The following is an 11,803-nucleotide window of genomic DNA, read 5'->3' as shown; positions in this document are numbered from 1 at the left end:
CCAACAGATAAGGCACAGAATACAGTTTTAAGCCACCACGGACGTCACCGGTGGCTTAGGACCTTGAGCCATGGATTGGACGCCTACTATGGATATTAAGCTTCAGCTAAAGATCAATAATCCGCCTACGCCGAGTTGGGAAGGAGTCTCTGCGACACAAGTGCCTCCGAATGGATGAACGGGCTTTCCGGGGGATCCACGCATCGTACCCGCGAGGATCGATCCCTTCCGCGTTATGTACGGTACATTATGCTTGTTTTGTATCGAGAATTAGATGTAGCCGAATTTACGGATTCTTGACGCCTTGGACCAAGAGAGGGATTTCTCGCGGTGCCCTACCTTAGGGTGATTTTTGGCATCCTTTTTAAAACGCGTACTGGAGTAACAGGGGAGTCGAGACTGTTTCCAAAAATGTGTATTGTCGCTAATGCATGACAAATGAAAACTTTGGTGTGACAAAACAATACCATCAATACACGCTCTCCAGCATAGCCCCAAGCAACTGTTCGCACCCCTTTATGCATGTCGTGCGGATCATGCGGCTTTAAATCCACGTTTACTTGCATAGACTGATAGCCACTGTAATACTTTTGTCAAGGGACATTACTTGCGAGACACGGGAACACCTGAATCGATGCTCTGCGGGCGCTATGAGCGGTTCCCCTTATTGGCAAAAATTAGTTTCGTTTGATCGGACGGGTCGGGCTGGCTCATCCCGAAACCTAAGATGCGTCTCAGTCAAGGGACTTCCCCCAGTGATTTGGAATTAATCCCGAATTTGTCTCTACGAAAGAAACAATATATCATCGTACATTGAACATTGAGTTCAAATTACGTGGGCCCGAAGTCTAATAGATCACTGGTGCAGTCACCAACGGCGCCTACAGGCAACACCATATTGGCTGAGAACTTTCTTGAAGCTTTATTCCAGACGAGATGGTGTGATAGGTCGTTCTTTGCACAACGCTAGAGCATTTGCAATAGCCTCAGTGATGTAACACTTCCTCGTGTCAAAAGTCAATTTTGCGTTAGATAAAGGAGAGATTTTTCAAACGAATACATATCCTTGATTGGCTGGAATATATTTAGCGTGGTTAATGGCAAATCAAACTGTTCACAACTGCGGAGTAGTTTCATGCTCTAACAAAGACAATCCTATGAAGGGTACAGAAGCCACAGCGTGAAGAGGATACTTTGTTACTCCTGGTCAGGGGTACCACTCCTAGCGCGCGCTTTTTTTGGCTATTCCACACTCCTTACACACCAGATCCCGTCTCATTTCTATACGAGATTATGTTTCCTAAACATGGCCAGTGGGGTTGTTCTTTGCTTTTTGCGCATTCCAAATGCTTATCAGTGCGGGTTAATTGGTCGTATTCAGCGTAAGGAACCGAGGGCAGATTTATATTATTGGGTGATGCCCTTTCATTTCCGTAACCCCCCGCAATGCGGACGATCAGTCGATTGGGAAATCGGGAAATTACTCTGGACCAGCTACTATCCTTTCACGGTTGAAATCTATACCTCATGTGGAGCTTCTGCTATGGTAGTTCATCGGTATGTCATTATCGAGTTGGTGATTTATTGCCGGAGGAGGTTGTAATTAAGCTCTGGGCCGCAGCTTTCGATCACGCGTTGGGCAGGTTGATCGCTGCACATCACCCCTGGCTGCTGGCAGTCTGGCTCGTTGTGCTAAGCTTCCTGCCTTGTGGGGCGGGGCGTTCTGGTATTTCCCCTTGGGGTAATATGACTGTGCTTGAGTTTGCGCAGTCAATCGGCGAAGACAAACTGCAGGCAAGCATATGAAGTCGGTACGGATCTTCTTCCTGTTGGCCATGTTTCGGATGCGCAGAGAATAGATAGCATTATACAATTGGATGCGTTTTTACTTGCAGTTAAGGCCGGTGTGTCTCATTTAAGCTTCTGACGCTTCCAATGGAGTAGCCCAGCGTCCATTACAGCCTTCCCATAATGCCGCAACCTATTTTTGATTATTCCCGTGGTCCATTGGATTTATCCAACAATTAACTTCGACGGGCAGCATCGGGCGTTGTCATTGCTGTGCAGGGCGTGGGATCACCTTCAGAAGCCACAGCAGAGCGGGACGGCTGCCGAAGCATTTCCTGAGTCCCAGCTCGCATTAATCAATGCCAAAAGTGGGGAGGGGTTCATTGTGCAAGCGCAGGCAAGCTTCACGGGCAGGATGCGCAGAGCCGGGCTGGATCCGGGAAAGATTTGCTTCTAAATATAAAGTACGTTGGAGCCATGGCAGACGCCACGCACTTTCCGTCTGGCTATTGTGGATCAACCGCTAGTCCTTGCAGGGTCGGAAGCTGCGACTCGATCACCAACAGCGCCAAAGCGATAGCCTCAGTTGGTCAACGCTATCTCACCCTGGTCGCTGGGGGCCAGTCTAGTAGCATCAACCACGGAGTAAGCCCCAAACTTCCAGAGGGAACAGGCGTGAGATAACAAGCCTTCACCGTGACCGTATGTATGAGTACCGTTCGATCACAAAAAGTTAATTTTGAGACGCAAGAAGTGCGCAGCTACCTACAGTAAGAGATAGGCACATACGTTGCGGTTGGGGCACGTTGGGGCCGATCGCGACGTTCCCCAGTCGCCAAGCAAGGATCGATTTGTATATCGCGATCTTTAGCCGATCATGGTTCCTAGTCTCTAGCTGGACGGAACAGAAAGGGGACGACGAAAGCTAGAGATGGTATTTTTGCCCGATTACATAAAGCGAAACTGGGGGTGTTGTAGGCAGAATCAACAATGGACGGCAGCCTCTATTCCCTATCCCTTTAGTTCTATGGTTACATTTGTTGGGGAGATGTTGGAAACTCTGTTCTCTGCAGCGGCCTACGGCTTAAACGTTCAAAGCGGTAGGGGTACTATTCATTTAGGTATACACAGTAATAGGCTAAGCCGGCAAAGAATCAAACGCTGTTTTATCCTTCTTTATATCGACCGCGCCTAGGCCCACACTCTCCTAAGGGTAGGTCTCTTATAATAAATTGCAGAAGTTAGCTACAGTTTGTATAACTATAGTAGAATATCACAAAATAAATAGGCGATAGAAGATAAGTTTATTCTAAATACCTAGGGCCAAATAGATTACGTTAATAGTACAGCGAAATCGGTCAACTTAACGAGACCTTATAAAGCTACAATTAACTTCGGGTTTCTCTGAGATATGACCCTAATCTCAATACTAGTATATAAAGTTAATATAGTTAGTAAGTTTTTAGATCCTTAGGTATAAAATCTCTGACTAGTAACTATAGAGTATCGATTCTCTATATATCTGAAATATAGCTAATAGGAAGAAACCTTATAGCGATTTCATAAGTTCGCCTACTATTTATCTTCGGTAACTAACTGTACTAACTTAAGTATAGTCAAGTTTTCCCTAAGGGGAAATTATACTAAATACCTTACTCTATAAGGTAGAAAGCTAGGATAACTAGTTAGATAGCCTATAGCTAGGGATTAATATATAGGGATCTACCTATCTAGTATATACGTAAAATATATACTATATAGCTAGAACCTAATCCTCTAAAGGTATAAGTATTCTAATAGATAATCTTACTAATAATTTACTAATAATATACTAATTATAGTAGGAGCTCTATAGGGTATAGAATTTACCTATAAAGGAGAGTACTAAGTTAAATGTACTTTCTAGACCTCTAAATTAAGGTATTATTAACTATATAGGGTATCTAGAAATAAATGTACTTTATCTAATAGTGTGAATCTACCCTTCCTTTATTAAACTAATAAAGGTATAGCTCTATATCTATACTATCTATTTAGCTGGTTTCTAATAAGTGATTATACTAACTTAAGAAATATCAAATATATCTAAATAAGTAATTTAAATAAGATATACTAGGGCCTAGATCTCTAGAAACCCCTTAACCATAGAATAGGGTAGAATTTAGTAGGGATTCCTTTAACTTAGGTATCTATTATAAGCCTACTTTACCCTAAACAGTTAACTTATATAGACTATCTATAGAAAATAGGTAAAGAGGATAGAGTATTATTAGCTATATCTAGGATTCTTATAATCTTATCTCCTTATATAACTGAACTTAGTATATAAGAAACCTAAAATAACTAAGAAAAAGCTTGTACTAGAAAGGGTAGTACCCCTGACTATAAGTTATAGAAGTATAGAGTAATAAAGGACCCTCTTTATACTATAGTATCTCTACTTATACCCCTTATAGGATTATACTTATAGAAGTATAAGACTACTTTAGATCTATAAATAGATCGATTTACTATCTATTATACTAAATATATTCTAGTTAGCTAAGGATATATATCTATTTAAGGGATATCTCCTTTATTAAACTAATATTAACTAATTAAAATAAGAAAGTACTAGTATTACTAAGTTTCTGTAACTCCTCTATTTTATACTAGGTATAAAGATATTATTAGGAAAGATAACAATTCTTTTCCTTATAAGGATAGGATTTATAAAAAAAACCCTATTATACTACCTTATCTTAAGTAAACTTTTAAGATAGGCTCAATATTTTAGCTAATATCGTTTAGTATATAGGTACTATTAGTAATTTTACTAGATTATATACTTTAACTAATATATAGTAATAGGTATTCTACCTAGTTAACCCTTTTATAATAAGCCCTAATATAGCTAATAGGGTATCTCTCTAGGATTTTATTATATTTAGGATAGTCTAATCAGTTACTATACAGAGTCTAGTATAATATATAAAAACTAGGTATAGTAGGATAAAGTCCTACTATCTAAGGGCTATATCCTTATCTAGCCCCCTTAATACCTCTTTAGGAAGAAAATAGGGCTATCGATTAGTACTTAAGAGGTAGTAGAGGATATAGATTAGAGGAATAATATTTAAGTATATAAATTACAGTCCTATACTAGTACTTAAAGTAGCTAATATAAATATTAGCTTCCTAAATAACTATATAAGTAAGAACTCTAGTAAGGACTAGCTAAGGCTATCTATATCTATTAAATCTAGGAGGCTAAGAGAGAATTATATAGGTACTAGCTAAAGTACCTTACTTAGCTAATTATACTTAGCTTATATAAGAGTAGTATAATAAATATACTTTACTAGAAATATATAGGCGAATACCATTTAATTACTAAAGTTAATCCCTAGACTTAAGTAGTACCTACCTATAGTTAGAGATAGGTATATATATTAGAGGTAGGGTATATAGGGGTAGATTATAATATACTCCGGTCGCTAAGCTAGGATTAGTTTTACTAGTTATAATTATTAGCTAATTAAAGTTCCTAGTCCCTAGCTAGGCTATAAACTAGTCTAGCTTCCCCTAAAAGAGAATGATTTTAAGGAGTAAGTTATATATAACCGCTAGTACTATAGAGCCTATTCCCTATATAATAGTAAAAGGTAGGCTTTAAGATCTATATATCTAAGTACCTTAGATTAGCTATATCTAATATAAGTATCTAGCCCTTAAGTAGAGACTATTAGCTAACTATACTAATTAAGGCTAAGCTAGAGCTAATAGCCTAGCGATTAAGTCTATAAATAATTACCTACTATAGTTATAACTCTTACCTTATACTATAGAGGAGTATTAATATACTACTATAAGTTTTATATATAGCTAGTAGCTATAGAAATATAGAGGATTAGAATTACTTCTATAATAATAGATAAGGTATTAGGTTTAGCTTAAACTATATTATAAGATTAAGATAATATAGAGTAGGCTTTAAGGTACCTTATATCTATAGCTACCTAATCTTCGCCCTTTATTAGCCCCTTCCTCCCTACTATATATAATATCTAGCTTTACTTATAGTACTACTACTTATTCTTCTAGGATATCTATTTTCTAGTAGTATTTTATAATAGCCTCTATCTACTATTATATACTATTATTCTAGTTATCTTACTACTTAATCTACTTATCTATCTCCCTAAGTACCTATAGTTAGAATAATATATTAATCTTATCTTAGAGGTAGGTTAGAAAAATAACCTACTATACTTAACTATCTAATCTACTTAACTCTTAGTAAAGGAAATATTAGGAGTAAGATTAATATTACCTATTATCGTAAAAATATACTAGTTAGTACTATAGATACCTTAAGAGAATTATACTCTAGATTATCTAAGTTAGGTAAAGCTAAACTTAGAGACCCCTTAGCCTAGTTATAGTATTAATAGTTAACCTTATTCCCTATTATATTAATAGCTTTATTATCTAATAGTTAGTTAGTATATTTAAAGGGATAATTATTATTAGAAAGACTATATATAAGGGAAGCCTACTATAGTTATAACCTAAGCTTCTTATACTACCTAGCTATAAATTTAGTAGAAGCTAGACTAGGCTTATAATTAGGTAGAGATACTATAGAAATAGAAGTATATAGTAGTATATATTCTAGGATACCTACTTAGGAAGGTAAATTCTAATATATACCTAGATATAGTAGTAATAAATATATTATATACCTTAGAAATCTAAGGTCTCTAGGAATACCTTCTTAAGTAGTCTAGGCCAAGCCTCTAGAGTACTAGTCAATAACTTAGGGGTTACCTTTTAGACTATAGAGTAGGTATATCTACCTAAATAGCTCTTTAGATAGAGTAGGAACCTAGTTTAGCCTTTATTAGCCTAACCTTAGTTAGGTAGGAGGTTTATCTTTATAATACTCACTTTATATATATTCTATAGATATTTAAGGGTATTTAAAATCGCCCTTTATATAAAGATATAATATAATATCTAATACTACTTTTACTAGCCCTAATAGGAGCTAGGGTACTACTATACCTAAATATAAATAGGTTTTTAAATAGGTAATTATTATGACAATCTAGGCAGGAGCGACTTCCCTCGTTTCTTCCAAGAAGGGCAAACGAGCTTTTGCACTAGAAGTAAACAAGCAAATAGGAAGGATATAAGAAGGAGGAACGTCCTTATAAATAGTTTTCCCTTTTCTTCTTCTCTCCTTATACTTAGAATTTTGATATAAATGTACTCTTTCCTTAAACGACTTGGTATATAATATAATTCTAAGTATTATTCCAAAATTTAACCTTAAACTATATAGTTATACAAGTAGTTATCACAACTAGCTCTAGCTTAGTTTATATCTTTAAACTTTTTCTTGATCATAATATAGCTCCTGAAACTAGAAGTTCAGTAAGCTGTAGAAAGTGACCTCTAGATACCCTAGAGGAAGAAGATACTGGCTAATAAGGACCTATTACTCCTACCCCTAGCCCTTCGAATATAAATACTATCTTAATTGAGAGTATCGAGAGAGATAAAATATTATACCTTAATAAAGAAATTTCTATTAATAAACTCCTAAAAAGAACCCTAAAGCTAGAATGATTTAATATTCTAGCTAACTAGTATAGGCTTCTTAAAAAGGAAAAATAGAAACTAAATATAGAGATCACTGCCTTCTATAAGAAGGAGAGAGAGATAGTAACTACTATTAATAACCTAACTATTAAATGAAATAAAGCGATTGCCTACTTAAGCCTTACTTAGTAAGAAAGAGACTATTTTATATACTATCTCCTAAATAATATACCGACTATTTAATAAACCTTATCAAATTCTGGTATACCAATTATAGAAGCCTAAGTTAAGAGTGCTAAGATATCTAATACTCCTATTCTAAAGGATAGAAAGGAAGTATAATTTGAGACTTAGGAAATAATTATCTAATAGAAACTTAAAGCTAATTCTAACTATTACCTCCTTCTAGTTTATTAAAAGATTTATATCTAGAGCTGTTATAAGGGAAAGGCTTAACTCTATATTATACTAAGAATAAGTGTAACCTTAAGTAATCCCTACCTTAATACTAAGGATATTATTACTTACCTTTAAACTGTCTTTATAAACCCTAATTAAAAGACTGAGGTATATATTAACTACTATAAACTTTAGATAAAGCCCTATAACGACTTTACCGACTTTCTTATAGAATTTATATAGCTTATAGAGGAGGCTGCTATTATTAAAGAAAACTGTAAACGTGACCTTTATCTGAAACTTCTATACCTACTCTAGATATAAGTTATATAGGCAGTGAACTAGGACCTCGTTAGCTTTAATATATTTGTTTAAACCTATTATAGTATAGTATATAAAATCAGTTTATAATAGGAAAAGAAAACTATTAACTGCACTTATACTACTCTAGCTGCTAGAGGATCTAGAGGAGGAATATAAACTACTACTATAACCTATACCCTTTAAATTAAGAAAGAACCAAGTATAAGCTACACTAGTAATATAATAACTATAGAGAGAGAAGCGTTAATATATAAAGGAAAGTATTTCTACTATAAAGAAAAGGGATATATAACTTATGATTGTCCTAAGAAGTAGGTTACTACTATTATTATAGCTGCCGCTGATATATATATACCGAGAGTTACTAACCTTAAAGAACTTAAAAGCGATAATTAGGGAAAAGCCACTACCTAGGGAAAGTCTCTATCCTAGGTAGTAAGGAAGTGTTACTATATACTCTCGATCTATAGAAACTTTTAGGAAGTCTAGGAAATAGTTTAGTTTTTAATATAAACTTAATATATAATAGACGTTCCTTTTTGATTAAAGTATTAGTAGATATAGGAGTAGATAGATCTATCTTTATTAATACTACCCTTATTATATTACTTAGAAAGAAATTTGGTTTATATATATATAAGCTAAGTTAGAAGTGCCTAGTTAGAGGATTTAATAGAAAACTAGTAAGCCTAATTACCTATACTATTATACTTATGTTAAACGTCGATAGAAGGATCTAATAATAAGTTCTAATACTAGTTATAGACCTAGGATAGTATGATTTAATACTAGGAAGAATATAGTTTATAGAATATAACGTTCTACTCGACTATTATTATTATCGAATAATCTAGCTATAATAGGGAATACTTTTTAATAAAGTAGCGAGTAAACTTACTATACTAATATCTACTTAGATTCTAAGAAGGAATAAGGTAATAAATAAAGATTACTAAGTAGACGTTAAGAGATAAGACCACTTCTTTAATAAATCTTAATAAGATCTAGAAACCTAAAAGCCCTATCTATAAGCTTACGTTTATTAGTATAGCTACTAGTAAGTTAAGGAATAGTAGAAGATAGTACAGAACCTTAATAATAAGATACCCCCTATCCTAGTCTAATAGACTTAAGAAGAAGAACTAAGGGAAATACTTCTACTAATTAATATAAGTATTATTAGTAGAGTAGGGTTTAATCGACTATATATAAAGATAAATACTAAAAAGGGAGTTAAAGTATTCTTAACTTCTCTTATAGAAATTAATTATATTATTAATATTAAATTAATAAGGGTATAGGATATAGAGATCGAAGAAATTAAAAGAATACTCCTATAGGAATACTATAACCTTATAGAAGTCTTCTCTAAGCGAAAATCTAATAAACTCCTACCTTACTATATAGGGGTAGACTACGATATTATCTTTAAAGCAGAGGTATAGCTAGGATATTACCCTCTCTATAAGTTATTACTTAATAAATTAAAAGCTACTAAGTAGTATATTATAGATAACCTTAAGAAGGGATTTATTATACCTAGCTCTACCCCCTATACTTTACCTATCCTTATAGTAAAGAAGCCTAAAGGAGGTCTACAATTCTATATAGATTTCTAATAACTGAACGGTATTTTAAAGAAGGATTGTTATTCTCTACCTCTAATTAATAAAGTACTATAAAGAACTAATAAAGCTAAGTTCTTTATAAAGCTAGATATCTATTAAGGATTTTACTAAATCTAGTTAATTCTTAGAGTAGAAGATCTTATAACTTTCTATATATAATATAGATCTTTTAAATATAAGGTTATACCCTTTAGATTAATAAATAGGCTAGTAACCTTCTAGTATTTTATAAATAATATACTTTAGGAATATATAGATAAGTATACTATGGTATTTATAGATAATATCCTTATCTACAGTGATACTATAAAGGAATATTAGATATATATTTAAGAAGTACTTTCCTAACTCTAGAAAGTAGGTCTATAGGTTATATTATCTAAGTACAAATTCTTTATAACTAAGATTAAGTTCTTAGGATTTATCATTAGTATAGAAGGAATAGCTATTAATCCTAAAAAGATCTATATAATCTAGTAATAGAAGATACCTATAATAGTAAAGGGAGTCTAGTCCTTCCTTAGATTCTATAACTTTTATAGATGATTTATCTAAGGGTATAGCGCTATTTCTAAGCTACTCTACTACCTAACTTAAAGAGATATAGTCTACTATTAGTTACTATAGTATAAAGATACTTTCTAAAAGTTAAAAAAAAGCCTAATTAAGGCTCCGATCCTATACTATTATAATCTAAAACTCTGTACCTAAGTAGAAATAGATACCTTAAATAGAGTCTTAGGAGTAGTCCTAACGCAGTACTATAATAATAATGACTTCTAGTATCCTATAGCTTTCTTCTTAAAAATAATATAAGCTACTGAACTTAACTATAAAGTATAGGATAAGGAGTTATTAGCTATTATCTATACCTTATAAGAGTAGTGACTAGAGTTAGAAGGTCTTTTTAGAAAGGAGTATTTCGAAATTATTATAGATTATTAATCCTTAGAATACTTTATAACTATAAGATAGATAAATTAGTAGTAGGCCTAGTAGAGTAAGTTCCTCTTATAGTTCTACTTTACTATTAAGTATCGATTAGGAAAGAAGAATATTATTACTAATATACTCTCCTAGAAGGAGTTACCTTATATAGACTAAGGTTAATAGTTTACTATACTTCCTAAAGAATACCTTAAGAAAGGTATATATCCTATAGAGCTCTTACTAATTAAACTAGAAGATCCTAAGATTATAAACTATATAAAATAAGCTAATTAGTAAAATACTAAATTAGAACTATTCTAATAGATAGCTATTAAAGGAAGTAATCTAAAGTAGATACTTTATAATAGACTATTACTTTTTAAGAACTAACTTAAGGTTCCTAATAAAGGAGATCTTTATATAAGGCTTCTTAATAAGATATATCGATAGCTATTAGTTATATACCTAGGAATTGAGAAGCTGAAGAAATTAGTATTAGAATGATATTATTAGCTAGGATAGGTAATAGATATTAAGTATTATATTAATAACTGCTTAATTTATAAAAGAATAAAGGTATAGAGAGATTATACTCTAGGGCTATTATATCCCCTACTAGTACTAGAATAACTATAGTAATATATTATAATAGATTTTAGGTCTTTTCTAAAAGATCGCTATAGGTATAATACTATATTTATAGTAGTAGACTATTTAAGTAAGTAACTAATATTAATTCCTTATTAAAAGGAAATAGATATAAAAACCATAGTATACCTATTTATAGATTATATTATTTAGATTATAGGGATCCTAGATACAATTATCTCTAATTAAGGAGGTTAGTTTATCTTAGAATTCTAGACTAAGTTCTATTAAATCCTAGGTATAAAAAGAAAGTTATCGACTATATATTACCCTTAGATAGATAGATAAAGTGAAATTACTAACTAGTATATAGTATAGTGATTATAATCCTATATAGAATAGAACTAGGATAATTAGTTAGAATACCTACTAATAGTAGATTTTATAGTATTAATACTTCCTTAGGATATAACTAAGAAGTCCCTATTCTTTATTAAAAGAGGCTATAAACCTACTATATCTTTTAATTAGAAGGACTGAGAGACTTTAACCTAGAATAA

The sequence above is a fragment of the Penicillium roqueforti genome (assembly GCF_015533775.1).
Source record: "Penicillium roqueforti strain LCP96 04111 chromosome Unknown scaffold_50, whole genome shotgun sequence".
Classification (NCBI taxonomy): Eukaryota; Fungi; Ascomycota; class Eurotiomycetes; order Eurotiales; family Aspergillaceae; genus Penicillium; species Penicillium roqueforti.
The sequence above is the reverse complement of the archived record's forward strand: the minus strand, read 5'-3'. Positions refer to the sequence as shown.